Source organism: Podarcis melisellensis (assembly GCF_964234715.1).
Source record: "Podarcis melisellensis genome assembly, chromosome: 9".
Classification (NCBI taxonomy): Eukaryota; Metazoa; Chordata; class Lepidosauria; order Squamata; family Lacertidae; genus Podarcis; species Podarcis melisellensis.
Genome location: NC_138541.1, coordinates 58,567,703 through 58,589,327, shown reverse-complemented (window position 1 = coordinate 58,589,327; position 21,625 = coordinate 58,567,703). Strand labels below are relative to the sequence as shown.

At 42.9% G+C, this 21,625-nt stretch overlaps 1 long non-coding RNA gene across 1 annotated transcript in view; it reads left to right on the top strand.

Annotated features, from left to right (window-relative positions):
* The window catches only part of LOC309377463, a 34,962-nt gene extending 13,742 nt beyond the window's left edge, over positions 1-21,220 (top strand). Inside the window, exons 2-3 of the long non-coding RNA XR_014171598.1 lie at positions 20,214-20,306; positions 21,106-21,220. This is a non-coding gene — a long non-coding RNA (uncharacterized lncRNA). The remainder of the gene's footprint in view (positions 1-20,213; positions 20,307-21,105) is intronic.
* Positions 21,221-21,625: the final 405 nt, after the last annotated feature.

The following is a 21,625-nucleotide window of genomic DNA, read 5'->3' as shown; positions in this document are numbered from 1 at the left end:
TCAGAACTGTGCATGACATATAATAGTCGGATGAATTCTCTATATTGCAACAGCTCAGAAAGGTTGAGATGGTGATCTAAAAGTATTGTATGGTTCTATATCATTACAGTGGATGTTAGGAACATAACACTATCTTAGTAGTGCTTATAAACCTCAGTTGCACTTAAATTACTCAAGACTTCATCTACTGAGTGGAATCGTGGAATCTTCTTTCCTATTCTAATACATTCCCACATCCATACATTCAGACACGTAGTATAAAAGAATGCTCAACATTATCTACAAATATGCAACTATCAAGCAAGACTCTGAGATCTGGCCCCAGTTCAAACAGTTACTGGGCAGCAAAACGCTTGGCATTGCAGAGGACCCTAGAAACCTTTCAGCATCTCCTCACCTCTTCCTGGCACATAGCACCATGTGTGAGGCTGCTTCTGCCTCCTGTGAACATTGGTATGTGTGGTGGCCTAAGCTGCATGAGCTTTCCATACCATTTGAGGGGTAATGCACAAATCCAGCTTCTGCATGGAATACTCGGCTTACTTCAATGCTGGAGTTCAAAGCGTGTTTGCTGCTTCCTCCTTCAAAAAGTATTCCTAGCTAGTGTGTGTGAATTAGCAGGAGCATGGATATAGCTGTCTCAAGCAGAGGCAGGTTTCCTTTTAGCTTGCACTGAAACAGCTCACAACAATGAGGGATGTAATCAGGCAAGCCCCCAAAACTAGGACCATGCATACCAGCTATGGTGTCATGAATGAGCCAGACCTCAAGAGAAGGTTGCAGCTAGCTCCCAGTGAAGGCAGGAGCTAGGAGGAGAGAGGGTTAACTACAAGACAAGAGGATTATAGCCATGAGTCAACTCCCACACCCGTAGGAATGCCAACTGATAGCAGCTTATTAGAGAGCCAGCCAGAAGCTTGCCAGCGTGCTAGCGAAGAGCAAGATACAGGGGTTAGAAATGAACCCAACTTAGAAAGCGGGAAAGTCCATGGAAGTAAACTTTCAGAGAATGAGGAAGAGGTGGGAGCTGACCTCCTCTCCCCAAAGTCTAGGTGTATGGGCGCTCTTCAAAACAGAATACGTCACAAGAGGAAGTTCGCCTGTTTCTGGTCTCGCCGGAAAACCCTGCTTAGAAGGGACATCTTTGATTTACTGATGGATGGCTGTGCTCGCCGCCCCGATGAACTTTTTTGTTTTTGCAATAAATCTTCCTTTTAATCAACTCTACTCGTTTTGTTATGAAGACTCCCTGACATATGGTAGGGTTGTTTAACTGTGACCTTCCAGGTGTTGTTGAACTACAGCTCACATCGGCTTCAGCTAGCATGGGCAATGGCAAGGGATAGTGAGGGCTGTAGTAGCATCTGGGGTCATAGGTTAGCCACCCCTGAGCTATGGGCTTCTATTCCCCAAGAGTCCAGTGAGATTTCTTTCCCAGATACTGCTAGAATGTTCATAAACATTTACACAGCACAGTTCTTGTGCACGTTTGCTCAGATGTCGCTACAACTGTGTTCCGTGTAGCTTACTTCCAGGAAAGTATGTGTGGGGTTTAGAAGCAGCCAATGAGAAGGAGTGCCCCCTGTCACCAGAGACGGTTTTAAGGTAGTGCAACTGGTCTGGCTGCACTGGACCCCAGTGCCACAACAGTAATGTAGGACAGAGTGTGATTGGTGGGGGTGCCAAATTTGAGAGCCCAAAGTCCACCACTGCCACCACAGACCTGACTATGGTGTCACTGCTGCACACCCTGATGGTGTGTGGCAGGGTGGTGGTGAGGTCAACAGAGTTCAGGTGCACTAGCAGAGCCTGTCTTGTAGTTCTGGTAGTGTACCATGCCAATCCCACTCCTTGCCCTGTTGCTCCTTTGCCATTCCTGCTGGGGAGGAAGCTAAGCAGAAGTTGGCTTCTCATTATGTGTGAAACCAGCACTAGTGGTTTATTTTCCTCCAGCAACCTGCAATCTAGAAGCCAATCTTCTCATGCAAAGCCAGCCTCTGCCCTCCCTCCCTGTACAAGGCAAACATTTGACACCCTTCCCCAAGCCTTTGTGGCACTGGTTAAGTCAGGCTTTGGGAAGGAGGTGTGAGGCTCTGGCAGGGTCCTAGAGCCCTCCAACGACCTTCCTAAAGCCTGGTCATTGCCCAGCTTTGGGAAGGAGGCAAGAGGACTCTAGGACCCCGCCAGAGCCCCCACGCCTCCTTCCCAAAGCTGGGCAAATGCTTACCAAGTTTTGAGAAGGTGCCTTCCTTGGCTGTGTGCCTAGCAGCCACACTACTCATACTGCCCTAAGTCTGCCTCTGCCCCCATTTCCTGACACGTCACTCACTCACATTAAACCAAAGTTTATTTTTAACTATGGTTTAATGTGACGTGTGGGGCCTAGGGTGGTGCTGTGGGTTAAACCACAGAGCCTAGGACTTGCCAATCAGAAGGTCAGCAGTTCGAATCCCTGTGACGGGGTGAGCTCCCATTGCTCGGTCCCTGCTCCTGCCAACCTAGCAATTCGAAAGCACGTCAAAGTGCAAGTAGATAAATAGGTACCGCTCCAGCGGGAAAGTAAACGGCATTTCCGTGCATTGATCTGGTTCTTCAGAAGCAGCTTGGTCATGCTGGCAACATGACCCGGAAGCTGTACACCAGCTCCCGTGGCCAATAAAGCGAGATGAGCGCTGCAACCCGAGTCAGTCACGACTGGACCTAATGGTCAGGGGTCCCTTTACCTTTATGTAATGTGACGTGTAAACTGCCTCAGAGTTTAGTGAGTCTGATTCTGTAATCTTTTCCCTTCTTTTCTTTAGGTTGTACTTTAATTTTCTACTGTATGTTGATACTGCATATGTTATACACCATGGGCAGGCAAACTAAGGCCCGGGGGCCGGATGCGTCCCAATTGCCTTCTAAATCCGGTCCACGGATGGTCTGGGAATCTGCGTGTTTTTACATGAGTAGAATGTGTCCTTTTATTTAAAATGCATCTCTGGGTTATTTGTGGAGGATAGGAATTCGTTCATTATTCACCCCCCCAAAAAAGTATAGTCTGGCCCCCCACAAGGTCTGAGGGACAGTGGACTGGCCCCCTGCTGAAAAAGATTGCTGACTCCTGTTATACACTCTCCTCTTTCGAAGAATTGAAACAAAATGTGGGGTCAGAAATGTTAGCCGTACAACAGATGCAGAATGCATAGCCAAGCGATTGCCTCTTGCTGTGTCCCACCACCTCTTTCAGATCAGGCAAGGACGCCCCCAAGTGATGAATAAGAGCACTTGAGCCCAGGAAGAAGAGTGGCTGGAAATGGAATACGAATGATGAATAATGTGCTGGAGAAGCTCTTTATATATAAATAGCTCCATAACTCTGATCACATTACACCGTAACCCAGGTCAGCCCCATGCGGATTGCAGCAAGGCCCTGTTAAAGAGGATGATGCTTTCTGCTACTGCTCTCCCTTGCCACTTATCTGTGAGTTGCCATGGTCTTTTCAGTGCAATTAGTCAGTCAGTCAGTATAATCCAACCTTTGCCTTTGGTAGTACTGAACTTGGCCAAATCTGAGAAAATTAGGAAATGAATCAGAGGATGAATAACATTAACAGTGACGCAAAAGGGCCAGAGAAAACCGAATCTCTCTTCATATCCCTTAAAGCCAAGGAAGACAAAGGGTTTTCATAACAATATCAAAATAGGTATTGATATATAGTAATAGTATCTCTCCATACTCTATTTCTTCCCATGACAGATCTAAAAAGCAAGCTCAAATCTGATGCTTTGCATAATTATTAGACTTATTTTAATGCTTATCCTATATACACTACAGTGTATGTTTCCAGTTTTTAGTTCTCTGTTTTTATTTATGTTACTGCAGTATTTACTTTATTTATCAACCTTATATACCTCCTTTTGCCAATAAGGCCCCAGGGTGGTTTAAATCAATACAAATATATAGAAGCAATACAGTAAAATAAAATTCAAAGGTATAAAAACAGGTCCATAACTCTGAGAGCAGCAGATGAAATGTAACATTAAATTTAATATTTACCATATCTATATAAATCTGTTATATGTATACTTAAATGTTCTGCTTTAAACATTGTAAACCATCATAGGAACTTGATTTGGAGTGGAAGGTGGGATAAGAAAAGCCCAAATAGAATACATACAAATATAATTTATACACAATAACTTAGATCTATGGCCATTGCTTGCGGGATGCGGGTGGCGCTGTGGGTTAAACCACAGAGCCTAGGACTTGCTGATCAGAAGGTCGTGGTTTGAATCCCCACAACGGGGTAAGCTCCCGTTGCTCGGTCCCTGCTCCTGTCAACCTGGCAGTTTGAAAGCACATCAGAGTGCAAGTAGATAAATAGGTACCGCTCCGGAGGGAAGGTAAACGGCGTTTCCGTGTGCTGCTCTGGTTCGCCAGAAGTGGCTTAGTCATGCTGGCCGCATGACCCAGAAGCTGTATGGCGGCTCCCTTGGCCTATAGACCGAGATGAGCGCCGCAACCCCAGAGTCAGCCATGACTGGACCTAATGGTCAGGGGTCACTTTACCTTTACCTTTATGGGCATTGCTTGGTGTGTGTGAGCTTCCTAGCCATTGGCTCCGCTTTTGTAGTACCATGGAATGTTCCTGAACACTCTCAGGAATGGCTAACCTTTTTATGGCTCATGCATCCTTAAGCCACAAAATGGCTGCCAAAGGTCGTGGCATAATACAAAATGGCTGCCACATCAAAAAGAGCAGAAACAGAGACAGGAACACAGAATAGTGTGGGCAAGACTTCCCATCAGCTGCCCAATTAATTGGAAAAAAGGCACCTACATTGGCCACCACTGAGCTCACAGAGAGAAACTCTTTGCACTCAGCCTATTTTCTGATGGTTGGGGGAGCGTGGGTGACCAGTCCCGGCAGCCAATGCAATGCTGACAAGTGTAAGGGGATGTGCTCAGTGTAAAGGTAAAGTCAAAGGACCCCTGGATGGTTAAGTCCAGTCAAAGGCAACTATGGGGTTGTGGCGCTCATCTCGCTTTCAGGCCGCGGGAGCCGGCATTTGTCCACAGACAGTTTTCCGGTTCATGTGGCCAGGATGACTAAACCGCTTCTGGTGCAATGGGACACAGTGACGGAAACCAGAGGGCACGGAAATGCTGTTTACCTTCCTGCTACAGTGGTATCTATTTATCTACTTGCACTGGCGTGCTTTTGAAATGCTAGATTGGCAGGAGCTGGGGCAGAGCAACGGGAGCGCAGCCCATCATGGGGATTCAAACCGCTGAACAGCAAGCTAAAGAGGCTCAGTGCTTTAGACCACAGCGCCACCTGCATCCCTGCTCAGTGCAGGAGAGACTGAGGAGATATTTACTGAGACCTCTTGGGAGTGCCATAGGAAGTGCTGGTAGGCACATTGGCACCAATGGAGACCACATGAGAAACTGCAACAGCAGAGCATGAATGAGTTTACAGTGGTTCCTCGGGTTACATATGCTTCAGGTTACATACGCTTCAGGTTACAGACTCCGCTAACCCTGAAATAGTGCTTCAGGTTAAGAACTTTGCTTCAGGTTGAGAACAGAAATCATGCTCCGGTGGCACGGTGGCAGCAGGAGGCCCCATTAGCTAAAGTGGTACTTCAGGTAAAGAACAGTTTCAGGTTAAAAACGGACCTCCGGAACGAATTAAGTACTTAATCTGAGGTATCACTGTACTGTTATGTACTGAAGTTCTCACCCTGGCCACCAGTGGTATTGTGTATATAGTTTTCACTCAGGTCCACGTAACTTAATTTAGGCGGCAAACCCTGAGTTGTTGTTGTTACAGTGTTGACAGCCGGCTGCCTATAAAAGCAGGCCTGCTGAGCTGTTTGCAGTTCAGTTCAGTTCCAGCTTACTATAAAGAACCACTTGGAGAAATCTCTGTGTCGACTGCTATGTCCACCCACAACTTAATATTTACAGTGAGAAACAATGCAGTGAAAGAAATGAAATGTCAGTCTGGATGGGAAAGAATTGCTGCTTCAGGACAGTGGGAGGTGGAAAGTCCAAGCATGGAGCTGGGTGACAAATACACTTTACTGAAGCTCAGAGGTTGGATGGGACACAGTATGTGCTGGTTGCCCTTTAACATGAAGAGGAAGACGAGGCTAAAATGAGCCTCATTTTGTTTGTGTCTCCCCACCATCCGTATTTCCAGATCTTGTAACAGTGTCAGAACAAACAAGTCTCTGAATAGTGAACTGCTAGCCCTGGCCCTCCCCTGGGGCTTTTAGTCTGAGAGGCACAGAGATGTAACATGTTCCCTCAAGCACTATGAGCCAACAGGGTGTGGCAGCCGACTGGCAGTGAGAGAAAGGAACAAACACTACGATAACCAAGGATGTGGAGATCCTAGGGGCAAACTTACATGCTCCAGAGGGGTAAATAAGTCATGTCTCTAGTGTCCAGAGTACATAGGGGGGGAAATATTCCAGAGTTCTTTTAAAAACAAAAAACAAAAACACCTGATTCTGAAGCAAGCTGGTGGAAATTCCAGCTGAAATAGCCTAATAATTAGGGATATAATAGGACAGTGTGGCAGTATGAAGCAAGAGGGAAATTCAGATGAGAGAGATAAACATTTAAAAGAAATGAGGACAGGAAAAGCCATTGTAGAATCATCTTGTGGAACAAATGAGATAGTGAGAAAAGCCATCTGGAGAAAGGATGCGACACAAGGCCTCAAAGACGTAAGCCCCAGCAAAAGCCAGGTATACCTAGGAGCCAGGATATTTTAAGGATGGCAATAACCACTAACACTGCTACAGTTAATTGAAATGGTTGCTACAGCTCCTGGACAGAAATAGCCTGCCACCCATTTATGGCTTATATTGAAACAGCTCGGACTTAGCAAAGCATATCTGGCAAGATCTTAAGCAGCTTCCATGCCAGGCCTCTAGAGGACGCCAGTACATGTCTGTCTGGCAATTTAGATGACCAAGCAAGCAAATAACATGCCTGTCTACTAAAACTACTTTGCTTCAAAGCTGTGTCTCCGAGGGCCAGCAAGTTTAACACCAAATGTAGCTGGCATTTGAGGTGGCTTGGTGTCAGTGCAGCAGCTGGATGAATTGCACCACAGTCCTTTGGGAACATCAGTGACAAATCATTATATGATGGCCGCTGTCTGTTCAAAAGTCTTTTTTATTTAAACAGGATATTTCAGCATCATTTTCTTCAATAACACTCCCCCCATGTTTCTGGGCACAAAACATCATTTTAACTTTCAGTACATTTTCACTATATCCATTTTCATCTCTCCAACACTATAGATTTTAATTACCATCCTGACACTTAGTTGCTTTTTGGTCCTTGATGCTGATTCCTGTTTACAGTTTCCTTCACAGCTCTTGGCTTGTAGCTTAAACTGACACGTTTCTGGAATCCCAGACAACACCCAGCATCATCTTTTGTTGTCTGCATTCTCTGCTATTTATTTCTCTTCGCTGCACGTGATTCTTTCATTCACTTAGCCTGTTATTTATGCATCTGACTTTCCATCAAGCAAGTGAGCAATTGCTGGCTGAGGCTGCTTTCTTGTAATGTCATGCTTCTCCAGTAAAAAGCCAGTTTAACAAATTTGGGCCCTCTCTAAACGCATGTATCTGTATGTAGCGTATCTCGAGGCATGTGTGGATATTAAATGTGGGATTACTGGATGTGAATAGAGGGTGAGCAGAAACACACTGACTGGCATAATAATAATAATAATAATAATAATAATAATAATAATATTTACAGTGGTACCTTGGGTTAAGTAGTTAATTGGTTCTGGAGGTCTGTTCTTAACCTGAAACTGTTCTTAACCTGAAGCACCACTTTAGCTAATGGGGCCTCCTGCTGCTGCCGCGCTGCCGGAGCATGATTTCTGTTCTTATCCTGAAGCAAAGTTCTTAACCTGAAGCACTATTTCTGGGTTAGCGGAGTGTGTAACCTGAAGCGTATGTAACCTGAAGCGTATGTAACCCGAGGTACCACTGTATATGCCACCCATCTGACTCTGGAGCAGGGATGCTCCCAACAAAAACAGTAAAAACTCAATACAACATCAAACACTAAACAACTTCCCTGAACAGGCCTGCCTTAAAAATCACATAGTTGTTTATTTGTTTGACATCTGCTGGGAGGGCACATTTGGCATGACTTTTTACAGCATATGTATATACAAACACTAATGAGCTTTGCCTGTGAACCTCCCAAAAGCAGGATCCCCATTCATGTGTAAGCTCTTTCAGGTCTTGTGCTAAATCTGAATGAAGGTGTGGGCACAGTTAACATCCCCCTTCTTTGCATGTTCAGAGTCCTGCCCCCGCTTTGAGTCTCACAGGGGGAAGCCTTGGTCTGTGGCACTTACAAGCAGGCAAGGCAGAGTCCTATGAGGCAAAGCAGCGTCACATCAGGACCTTGGACAGAGCAGTGTAGTTTCTGTCTGGAGCAGAACTGTTGTCTCAGCAGAGCACAGAGACCTTTTGCAGTCTTTGGAAGGCTGTCTCTTCTGAGAAACGATGAGTGCTTCTGAGGGACCACTGTCCAGGGTTGTGGCACTGTTTCCTGTTGCATGGGGACAACATGGAATGTATTGGAAAGGCTTCTTGTGAGTCTGAGGCGCCTGATGAAAACATCCTTTGGCATGCAGGATCCCAGAGCTGAGAACAGAAACTTCACTATTTAGCATGCCCACATCTGGGTCTTTCTATGAGGCCTGGGTGGGATTGGGAATTGCAAAACATGATATTCAGTAACCAGGTTTAGAACATCTGCACACAGATCTTACTACAGCTATTATTAGTTGAATGTATGTGCCACTATTTATTCTAGAGCTTCAACCATTTGCAGATGGGTCTCAGGCAGTCTCCTATGCATTCAGGCCCACTCTCACATAGGCCCAGCAGTAAAATGGTATCATTTGCTCAGGCCATTCACTGGACCAGTTACTTTCATATCAGATGATTTCTCACCCACCTCCAACAACATCAGTAGAAATTTAAATGGACAGCTAAGGGAAGTTTACATGTGATAGCTGTCAAGTGAAGGCTGTTTTAAATCACTCTGCTTACTTGGATTCTGATTCAGATGTTAGCAGACCTATTAACCTCCTACAGGCTGTGGGGCACAAACCTGATCCAAGACCTACAGTATTTTTCAAGGACATTTCAGGGGCACCCATATAAAAGAGGGAATAAAACTTCCTAGGTGCTATATATTTCAGTATTCCAAACCCTACAGTCTATATGCCTTATCCCCTGAGAAATTTAACCAAGCATTCCTGCCAGCTTAGATGGGGCTTCTTCATACATATGAATGGCATCAGCAAATTTCAACCAAGGATGGCCAGTTGTGGACCAAATCTGCCTGTCATAAAGATGGCTGGATCTGTTAATTTGAGTTTTTCCTCAGTTTTCCAATCTTATGCTCAGTTCTCCATATTTTCCACATCTGTTTGCAATGATCATCATCAATATTTTGAAAGTCTTCATAAAAAGTGATCAGCATTTTAGTGCAAACGTCTCCCAATATTCACATTTATATGCAAATGTGGCTAATATACACATTTTTGCAAAACAACTTCCCCAAATATAATGCATTTTTAATGTTATTTTTACTAATGCATGCATTTTTATGCATACCTTACCACAGTATATGCAATTTTGTATACACTATTTGGCCAGAGAAATGCAGTTCAAAATCTGGGGAAGCGTGAATTTCAAACAATGTGTTTTGGTTCTCATATTGTTCCAGAAACTGAATTACAGAGGTTCACCTTTAAGTGTGAACTGAATAAAATCCTCCTCATCCCAGGGCCCTCTCATGAGTCTTCAAGAGCCTGAAGCAACACTGTCTTGGGCTCATACTGCAGAAACCGTTTGCTCCCCCAGTAGCAACAACCTTTGCCTCAAGTCTCAGTAGCTACTAGGTTCCACTCATCTTCTGTAAGCCTAGGCTATTAAAAGGCTATTTCAGAGTGTTCCCCAAATACTCCACTTAGCATGATGTTTGAATGAACCCACTGTCACCCTTTCAGCTAAGTGCTAAAGCTGTTTTTGCACCTGGCCTTAAGAAAATGGCTATTCCTCCTTTAGAGATTAGCTTGATTCTACCTTTGTGGGGGCATTGGGCATTCTCCAGAATGGTAAGTGTTCTGTTTTGCAAGAAAGAAATCAGAGAGGGTTTGTTTTTCAAGCAAGCAAGCAAAATGAAAAAGAACACTCTGTGTCCTAAGCAAGACCTTCTAAATGTGTCTGAAATTTTAGCTTTAGGCAAAATAGTGTGTTAACAACAGAAGAAAGCATGAGTTTGTCTTCTTTTTTTGATGTGCATTGAATCAATGGTAATTTCAAGACAAAAGTGAAAGAAATCTGGTTTCTTGTCAGCACTTAAGTGGATTTCTTGTGGATTGCTGCCAACAAGAGTTCTGAGCATGGAGGTCAAAAAGACAGGGCAATGACAAACATCACCTTGGCTGTCTTTCACAATCTTCCCAGATCCTTCAAACTAGAGTTTTAGATTTAACTACCATTGATATAAACTAGTATTTTGCTAAATATTCAAGGGAGGGTTTTCATGGGCAAGATGTTTCCTGATTTCCTTCCCCTTTCTCTTTCTTCATGACTGCTTCTTTCCCCAATCATCTGCTTCAGCGCCATTTTTTCTTAGCTCATGTGCTCCAAACCAATCATTTCATGGATGAGATAGATTGTCATCTTTGAATTAGCTTCATAATAACATGTACCCACATTTTATTTGTTAAATGAAGACATTATGCAGTCAAGGGAGGGCAATGATTCTTGTCCTCTTTTAATTCTCTCCCACATTCACATTTTCTGAAAAAGGAAAAGCCAAGCGAGGAAGGAATTTTTGAGGAAATAGCTATTTTTCAGCTCAGCCCTAATATAAAAGCAAAATAGCTACCCATTCATTTGCTTGCAACTAATATTCAGAGCAAACAAATTTCTGAAATAATGTAAACTGATGTTTTTAAAAGAGAATTTGTGTGTCACGTGGTGGTTTTATCCTGCACTAGTTTCTTTTGAAATTTTAACTCTTTGCAAAAGGCTTGTGCAGCTATTATAGGTGTGTTTATTTCCAATAATAGGGACACGGGTGGCACTGTGGGTTAAACCACAGAGCCTAGGTCGGCGGTTCGAATCCCGCGATGGGGTGAGCTCCTGTTGCTTGGTCCATGCTCCTGCCAACCTAGCGGTTCGAAAGCAGCTGCTCTGGTTCGCCAGAAGCGGCTTAGTCATGCTGGCCACATGACCCAGAAGCTGTACGCCGGCTCCCTCAGCCAATAAAGCAAGATGAGCACCGCAACCCCAGAGTCAGTCATGACTGGACCTAATGGTCAGGGGTCCCATTATCTTTTATTTCGAACAACAACAACAACAATTTATTTGTACCCCGCCCATCTGGCTGGGTTTCCCCAGCCACTCTGGGTGGCTTCCAACAAAGATTAAAAATACATTAAAATGTCACACATTAAACACTTACTGAGTACTCATCTGCCTCGTACCATGCTGCTGACCCTTCTGTGGCATCCGAATAGCTGGGTCAAAGGCCACTTGTGGTGCCAACAACAACACTATGACTTCTGCTTGCAGAACCCCATGGCAGCATCACAGCAGAGAAGAGAAGAGAAGGTCATGACAGGCAAATAGGCCAAGCAGATAGAATGGAAAAGACATAATGATAATAATAATGGAGAAATTTTGCTTTGCTAAGAGTCCACATATTAAAACCTCAGCTGGTAACATCACCAAGATCTGCTAGGAATCTAATGCTTTTAATACTATTTTAATAATATTTTCCTAATGAATGCGTTTGGTATTGCTAGTTTTTTTAGTATAATTTTTAAGAGCTGGATTATTTGACCTAAAATCAGATTTGCATTTTCTTAAACTGATTTGAATTATGGATGTTGTTGTTTTAGATACTTTGATATCTCTTGAGCATCTTGTTCTGCACTTTTGCACTACTTTTTCATATATAATTAAAAGCAGGCATGGGGTTGAGGATCCAGGAGCTGACAACCAATTTAGTGGGGCTGTAATGTGATACAGGCCACATAGTCCAAGAAGCCCATTATGAAATTCTTAGCACTCACAGAGTTTTCTAAGACAATCCTTTTGGAATGCACTCAACTGTTCCAGTTTGCTCAAGCTCATTACTGATTTTCAAAATGGAACATTTTGCTCAAGTCCTATGTAAGAAATAGCTGGGACGACGGTGCTTTACAGCTGTTTTGGAAGTGTGTTCCATCTCAGCTAGAAGGTTCAAAGAGTTGTTTATTAAGCTGGAGCGTCTTGTTTTCGCAGGCTTTGAACTCTGCTGTTCTGAAGCTAACTAGATTTCTTTTTCGGGTGGGGGTAGCGAGTGAGCGCAGGGGAAACAGAAACGTGTGATATGCTGTCTCGTGAGACACGGTGACATTAACAAAAAGAAAAAGGAATCTTAGCTTCGGTGATTCATTAATATTGCATCCATATGCTATTCCAGTTTCAGAACTTCAGTCAGGGGGAAAGTGCATTAGGAACAGTTTGCCCTAAAAATTATGTTGGAAATGCAGAGCAAAGATATATCAGTTGAAGCAGCTGCTCCATGTGTAACATCAATCGTCTTGATCGGAATCTCATTATGAAGGCATAGTCCTCTGCTTAGTAGACTTAGCAGAGATTATGTCTTAGGCACAGTGCTTCTTCCAGTGGAAACCCTCAAATTTACTTTGTTGTTAGGGGTCCAAAAATAAAAATAAAAATAAAAATATGTCCAGGGTAGCAGGCGTAAGTCACTGGGCCTGAATGAAAACCCAGCAAGTGTGTAAGAAAATGGATTAGAGGGTTTTGATGACCAAGCAACAGTTATGAGAGAAAATGCAGGAATAGGAGATGAATTTTGAAAATCATTAGACGGGATTGATAGAAGTCATGGGCTAACTATAGCCATAAATGTATAAGATGAGAAGGGATGCTTGTTTAGTCTGGAAAGTATGTTAAAACCAATAAAAAAAAATATTTAAAAAAGAAAGAAAGAAAATCCATCAAGTGGCTATAGAAGATGGTCTAGGAGCAGGATAGGAAAAAAACCCAACATTTTTAATACATTCAACTTGGGCACATTTCATATCCAGTGAATATCAGAAAAGCAGCGTCAGCAGATTCCCCCAATATGGCGCTCTACATGTTTTGGACTACATTTCCCATCAGACCAGCCTGTGTGGCCAATGGTCAGGGATGATGGGAGCAGTATTTTCCCAGTGAAAAGACAAATCTAACCTGGGAACATTTTCATCTAGGTCAAGGGAAACCTATGGGCATCTTGAGTAAGGCAGTGTCACTTTCAAAGCACGTTCTCCTCCTCTGGAATCAGTAATATCACTTAGGAACAAGGTGGGCAGGCAGCGAGAATAGCCTCTTCCCTGTCCTAAGACCTTTCAACACCAGTATCAAGAAAAAAGCAAACTGCAAAGGATGCTGGATAGCTGAAAAGCACCCTGGGACATATCTTATTTTGGGCTGGGTGTGGGGAAGGAGACTCCAAAAGGCAAAGCACTGCCTTCCGAATAGATGTTGCAGTTTCCTTGAGTTGTCACAACAATTTATATGCTGTATAATTTTTCACTCTGCCTTCCCGGGGATGGAAATAAAGGAATAAGCTGAAATGACCCAAGTTCAAAAGCTGACCACAGATTTGGTTCCAAAAGAATACAGTGGTACCTCGGGTTAAGTACTTAATTCGTTTCGGAGGTCCGTTCTTAACCTGAAACTGTTCTTAACCTGAAGCACCACTTTAGCTAATGGGGCCTCCTGCTGCTGCCGTGCCGTCGGAGCCCAATTTCTGTTCTTATCCAGAAGCAAAGTTCTTAACCTGAAGCACTATTTCTGGGTTAGCGGAGTCTGTAACCTGAAGCGTATGTAACCCGAGGTACCACTGTAATTAATTAATGCAGTTACAAACTGTAACATAACATTCACCCCACTACTGGCTCTTCTAAACATCTTTGAAGTGAATGATAAATGATTACAGTGTAATATGTTGATTATCTGTACACTAACTCCATAATGGCCTAATTTTGGAGGGATCTAGTTGGAGCAGATATTTCTCACTGGTACATGTGACATGGGTATGGGAAGGAGCACTGCTAGAAAAAAATCACATAACCTGAGACCCTCTAGAGATAAAATAAGTACTGTAAGTACAAATTCCTTTCTTTTTGGTATGAATTTATTGTTTATGTTAATAATGCAAAACATAACCAATCTCCCCACCGCACATCAACCTATAGATGACTGTGGATAATACAATAAAGTAGCAATATGTGCAGATCTTCAGAAACAAAGCTTTGCTGGCAATGCATGCAACTCATCCCCCTGGAAAACAAAGGATATCCATGGAAATGGATTTTTATAGACTTGGTATAATTTCTATTATTTTCTTTATATAAAAAGTCCGGAATTTACTACAGTTTTCTCTGGTCCTCTCTTTGCTTCTGCTTCAATATTTCATACATATTTTCTGTGATATTTTTGTTCTGTGATGTTTTTGATTTTGTATTTTAATATACGTATATATTTTTCTCTCTTTTTAAAATAGTTTTTATTTTACATTTTCAACATAACACAAATTAAAATGAATCAATTATTTATGCCTTCTGGACTCCCCCCTCCCCCACCCCCTGGTTTCCAAAATCTCCCCTTTGTTCCCTTACACATCTTATCTTTTCCATTCAATCTCAAATCCATTAATAACCTTAATACATGTACTTCATAGATGCTATATAAATCCTGCTAATGTTTTTAACTCTTTACAATGAACTTTAAGGTATTCTATAATTTTTCCCCAGTCTTGTACGAACTTTTCTTCATCTTGGTCACGGATCTTCCAGGTCATCTTTGCCATTTCAGCATAGTCTATCATAGGATAGATGATAGAATATATATATATATTTCAAATGTTCATGTTCCCAGTGATTCCTCTTCCCTTAGGGGAACCAAACCCCTAAACACCACCAATGAAACATCTTCTCACTGCGCAATAATATGTTCCAGCCCTTCCATTGAAATCCATGGATCTTCAAAGTGTTGATAACCTTGGCAGAATTGTGCTCCTGCTGTGAAAAAGGAATGAGATTTCTCACACTTCCAGCATATGTGGGGTGCTTTTTTCTGAAACGAGTTCAGATAGGTAGAGTTGCAAAGAGGAAAGTAACTCATCTGACAAGATATCAACTAGAACACTTTTTCATACTGTGAAATTATACAGATCCTCTTCAGCTTATTGACCCAAGAACTACATCTGGGATTTCTGTTGTCAGAATGAACAATGGAGTCCCCTCTCCCATGCCCATATCCAATCCATTCACACCCCAAGCTTCAACAGCAAGGATTACGGTGAGAAATAGAAGTCTGGGTCATTTCCAAAGCATAAAGTATTAGATTGTCCATTTTAAGTGTTCATACTTTTTCTTTCAACTGTCTGAAATAGGAGGAACCCGTATGTCAGAAAGCAATGCGAAATATAGAACTAAAGGCCATCTATTATGCTCCAAGTGGATGTGGTATCGGGACAGCTAACCAATCTTAAACATTTCCTACTTGAAATCAATGTGCAGTAAGTGCTGGACTTTGATAGGATCATGTCCATGCTACTGAATGTGTTGTTTTTTAATGCAGACCCTACAAGTTTGGTTAGGCTAAGTGGTGAAAAGTAGGTGACCTTGTGTATGAATCAGATTATGGTGGGTTTCCATGTTTTTACATCACAGTGTCTCTATTGTGGGGTGGTGGGGATGGGAAGAGAGGCCAGCAACTGCTGATATTTCCCCGAGTCTGGTCATTCTAACAGCAGGTGAAAAACAGAAAACAGAAAACTGATATCCAATTTACTGAGCTCTGCTAATTTTTATTTAAGTGTGGGTCCACAAACTGCATCTTCATTTGCTGGAGCAAAAATAAAAATAAAATAAAACCCAGTGAACAGATGAAGAAGAAAGAGAAAGAGGGACCTCTACTTAAAAGCAAGGGAGCTTTTAACAACAATGCAATGGGAAGAGCACAGGCTGCTCTTTTAAAAAATGAAAGGAGCAGAAGGGAAGAGCACATTTCATTTTTCTTTCCTCTAAAAGCAAGGATATAGTGGATGAGATTATGAAAAGTACCTGCTTGGCTTGTGTTTATAAAGGGAATCAGAGAGCCAATTTTCTCTCATGTCTCTTCTACCATACTCACAAAGCAGATCAGTGGTCTCTCTCTCTCTCTCTCTCTCTCTCTCTCTCTCTCTCTCTCTCTCTCTCTCTCTCTCTCTGTCTCTGTCTCTGTCTCTGTCTCTCCCTCTCTCATGTGGATGATTTGCCTATTTGGATCACAGACATGTCCAAAGCTCTTCTGCTCTATTAGACTCTGCCACAGTTCTCTTGCTGCTCTCCTAATGAGACTTCCTCCCAGAATGCCTAGCAGCATCACCTCTTTCTCTTCCTTCCCTCCTTTTGATGTTCAGTTTTTTGGGCATAATCCTTAACACAGTGATGGAGAACCTCCAGGCCTTTTTATCTTTTCCTCAGGACTCTCCCCAGGCTGCACCCCCTCCCCAACTTTACTCCCTAAGCCACATCCCTCAACAGCCCTGCTCTGCACCCTCCTTGATTGCTTTTGGCTGGTTGGAATGTGTCCTTGAACTCTCATAATGCTCCTGCATGCCCGGAAGGAGGATGGAGAGGAATGTATGAGTGTGTATAGAAGTTAGCCTATTGTACAAATGTGAAATTTGCATTCATTGCTCCACCCACTTTTTCCTCTGGCTCTGCCCACCACTGGCATGTGGCCCTCAGACTGTAAAAGTGTCTGGTCCCATGGGTTACCTGAGAGGCGAGGTCCAAGTCCGGTCTGAGGTCAAAGGCGTAACATGGAGGCAATCCGTAGTAGCTGAAGCTGGGTGCAGAGCAGGGAGCTGGGTGAAGTCAGGAACAGGCATGCAAGCAGGGAGCCAGGGCGGGTCAGGAGCTCTGGCAGAAAAGCAGGACAGGGCTCAGGCAGGAACTAGCAACCAACAATGTTGCTCCCGCAGCTTGGGACTGGGGCTGGCTGGCTTTTATCTGCCCCGAGGCATAGGGCAGCCCCGATCCTCTGGTGACTCGCCTCTCCTGGCCTGGAGGCGAGCACTCCTCCTGCGGGAACTTAGTTCCCTCCGCCTCTCTGCCCTGAGCCTCTGCAGCTCAGGAGAGGGTTACCAGACCCAGAGGCAACCTCAGCTTCCTCTGACAGTGCTGAGAGTGGAGCAACTGCAGACAATGGGTCCTCCATCACCTCAGGAGCCAGAGCAGACTCAACTGATGCCTGCACCTGAGGATCCAGCACAGGTGAGGACCCTTCAGGCTCATGCCCCAGCCCTGGTTCAGCTGGTTCTGGAGGCGGAGAATCCTGTGCAGGCTGGGATCCCTCAGGTTCAGCATCCGAGTCCGAATCCCAGGCCATCACAAAAAGTTTCCCCATCTTGGCCCTTAATCTTCTTCCTCAACTGAAACAAAACTTAAAGACCGGCAACTTCTTCCATTTGAACTATTTACAGATAGGTAGCCGTGTTGGTCTGCCATAGTCAAAACAAAAAAAAATCCTTCCAGTAGCACCTTAAAGACCAACTAAGTTAGTTCTTGGTATGAGCTTTCGTGTGCATGCACACTTCTTCAGATACACTGAAACAGAAGTTACCAGACCCTTCTATATAATTGCCATCAAATGCCAACAGTGTCCTTCAGCTCTCTATATTGGACAAACAGGCCAAACCTTACGCCAAAGAATAAACGGACATAAATCTGACATCAAGAATCACAAGACAGAGAAACCAGTAGGAGAACACTTCAATCTCCCAGGACATTCTATACAAGATCTTAAAGTAGCTGTTTTACTACAAAGGAATTTCAGAAATAGACTGGAAAGAGAAGCTGCTGAATTGCAACTTATTACCAAACTTAAAACCATGGAGAGACCTGGTCTGAACAAAGACATTGGATTCTTATCTCATTATACATGACAAAGCCATTTTTCACCTTCTCACCCCTTGCTTTTTCCTGTAAGACCTATTGCAGTCGTTAAGAGTCGTCAACAGGCTCATCACAGCTATCTGCCAATCACCCATTCCCACCACCCTTCTGAGTAATACCCCTCCCCACCTTCTCACTATATAGAAGGGTCTGGTGACTTCTGTTTCAGTGTATCTGAAGAAGTGTGCATGCACACGAAAGCTCATACCAAGAACTAACTTAGTTGGTCTTTAAGGTGCTACTGGAAGGAATTTTTTTTCATTTGAACTATGTTATCTTAACTCACTCTCAGTGTTCTCCACTGCCTGTTGTTTCTTATCCTTGCCTCTCCCTTCCCATATCTTCCACTCCCTGGCTGAAATTAAGATTGCAAACTTCTCATAGTAGGGACCTGCCTTTGATGCTTATTTCAGTTCAGCACCTTGGAGAGTACCACTGCTTTAGGTAGCCACTTGTCCAGAGCAAGCCAGCAGTAAACCACACTGTGCAAGCTGGAGTTAACGCTTTACTGTATCAGGAAAAACACGTTCTGCACAGGCGTGTCAGGCCTAATGAGCACAGCAACACATCTCTGGTAGCTCTTGCTCCCATGAAGCAGTTGCTGAGACTGAAGGTTCTCATCTTTCTTTCTTTAGTCATGTAGGAGTGGATGGAACAGACTATTTCTGGTCTGTGTCAATTTCACAATTTCACATATTTGTAACTCCATTTCTTCATCCATTAATATATATATATATTAAAAACCCCTCATAGTATTCTTATCCCAGTGTACATACTTTTCAAAGTATTTTATCCTAAAAGACACATTTTTAATGCCTTTAATGCCATTTACAGTCCCTCAGCCTAACCTACCACTCAGGGTTATTGTGAATATAAAATATAAAGTGGGGAGAAACAGAACCCTGTAAGCCATCATGAGTTCCGTGGAAGAAAGGTGGGATAAAAATGTAATAAAAAATTAAAGTACTCTGCTAATGCCATAGATCATGGGTAGGCAAACTAAGGCCTGGGGGCCGGATCTGGCCCAATTGCCTTCTAAATCCAGCAAAATTGTGTTTTTACATGAGTAGAATGTGTGCTTTTATTTAAAATGCATCTCTGGGTTATTTGTGGGGCATAGGAATCCGTTCTTTTCTTTCCCCTAAAAATATAATCTGGCCTCCCACAAGGTCTGAGGAAGAGTAGACCGGCCCCCTGCTGAAAAAGTTTGCTGAGCCCTGCCATAAATTCTGCACGATTCAAATCCACTTAAGCTTTACCATCAGCAACCAGAAGGTAACACTGCCTACTTATTGTTAACTCACTTGTTTCTATATTCTGCCCTTTTCCTTTATGTTTCAAATTATTGCTCCATCTTAAGCATTGCCTTCCAGTATTGCTGCAATGGTGTGGGGTATTTTTTTTTTATGCAACATAAATTTGGTTCCTTGCAACACACCTTTGTTGTAAATATCTTCTCAAAGCTCGCATGACTTGCCAGGTGTTAACCCCAAATTTGCCAGTTTTATTCGTTTCGGTGAAATATTTTAGAATCAAGCCCCCAAATCTAGACTTTGTACTGGCATAAAATCTACTACCCACTCTCCCAAGAAAAAAAAATCCCATTCAGAATGTCCTGCTTTTTCAATATGATTGCTGATAAATGTCAGTGGAATATCACCCCTGCTAAATGGCGTAGCAAGGCTCAGGTAATTCAGAGAAACTGAATTATACATAAGTCCATTACCGATGATTGATCCAAATTCCATTATGCTTCTCCATTGGATTTAATGTGTTTTTGGAAGACCATGGTGTACTGAAACTTGCCAGCACTTTTGTCTCCTAGCATCATTAATACTATGCTGAAAGCACATTTACCAGCAAAATCTACACATTATGAACGAGAAAGCACCTGGAGGATATTTGGCAAGCAGTGTTCCCTCAATGGGCTCTTGTTCTTGCTCCCTTGCTGCCTCGTATTCTTGGAGCTGTTTCTCAGAACTGTCTGATGCCTCCCTCTTCTTCATTCAAATCATCCTTCTAAAAACCCCTTTTCATGGACCCCCTAGTTCCCACTGTAATTAAGCCTAAGTCCGTGCAACTGAAACAATGGGGTATTACTTCTCTATTTTCCCATCTCTGCACTGTTGTTCCCTCTGTGTTTAATTTTAGATGGTAAGCTTCTTGGTCTCTGTAAAGCAGGGGTCTGGCCAAGTTTGACAGAGCTGCCCACCTGTTAATCACCTGCTGACACAATAATGTCAGGTGAGCATTCTATTATTATTATTATTATTATTATTATTATTATTATTATTATTATTATTATTGCATGGGACTTGCAGAGTGCTTTGCAAAGCACTGTATACGTTAGCTCTCTAAAAGGAGTTTAGTATGACCCAGTTATCACCTGGTTGTCAGGTCTTGGGAAACCCATATACAAGCATTCCACAAAATAGGTGGGACATGAACACAATAGCCTTTTCCTGCTGTTCCTATCAACTGATATTCAGAGTTATGCTCCTTCTGACAGTAAAGAAGCCATTGATAGCATTATCTTCCATGAATTTGTTTAATTCTCTTTCCAAGCCATCCAAGTTCATGGTCATCACCATGGCTTATGGTACCAAATTCCTTATTATGTGAAATGGGAATATTATTTCGTTCTGTCTGTCCTGAATCTTCCACCATTCAGCTTCTCTGGATAACCCCAGATTCTAAGATTACAAGAGAAGGGAGACCCACATCTCTGCCCATGGATATTGTTCTATTCCTCTGACATGTCCCCTTTGCTGGCCTTTGTTTCTAAATTAAACAGCTGCCAATGTTGTCACCTTTCCTCTTAGGGGACTTACCCTGTGTCACTAATCACTTTGATTGCCCTTCACCTACACTTTATACCTCTCTAAAATATCCCTTTTGAGAGGTGGCAACCAGAACTGCACACAGTATTTCAAAGGCGGTTGCACCGTAAATTTCGATAAAGGCATTGCAAAATTGACAGTTTTATTGTCAGTTCTTTTCCCAACAGCTCCTAAAATGAATTTTGCCTTTTTCTTTTTTACAGCTGCAGCACACCAAGTTAATGTTTTCATTTAGCTATCCACTTTGTTCTAAGATCAAACTTGTTGCCACTGACCTGGAGTTAGAATGCAAGATCTGTCTGTCAATGTCTGGATAAGAAGAGGGTATGTTGGGTTACAGGGAGTTGGGGTTATGGGGTTGAGGGATGGAAATGAACAGGGGACTTGTGCCTACATTTCCTGATGGCTGACCTTCAATAGTCTTACAAAGACTGGTTTTGAGTTTGTCAAGGGCTATCTAATAGATGGTGAAAACAGTCTTTGTAGACTAGATTGAGTTTTGGTTGCTGGACTTAAGAAATCAGGTGAAGGGTACAGTAGTAAACTAACCATTATTATGGGGTCAAGTCTGCAATATACCCACTTTCTTTGAATTCATATTAACTTGACGTGTATAGGATTGTACTATTATTGCATTATTACAGACTAGACCAGAACTTCAAACTTTCCAATTCCTTTCAGTTTCTAATGTTGTTCCAACAATAAAAACGTTAATTTTGTTAG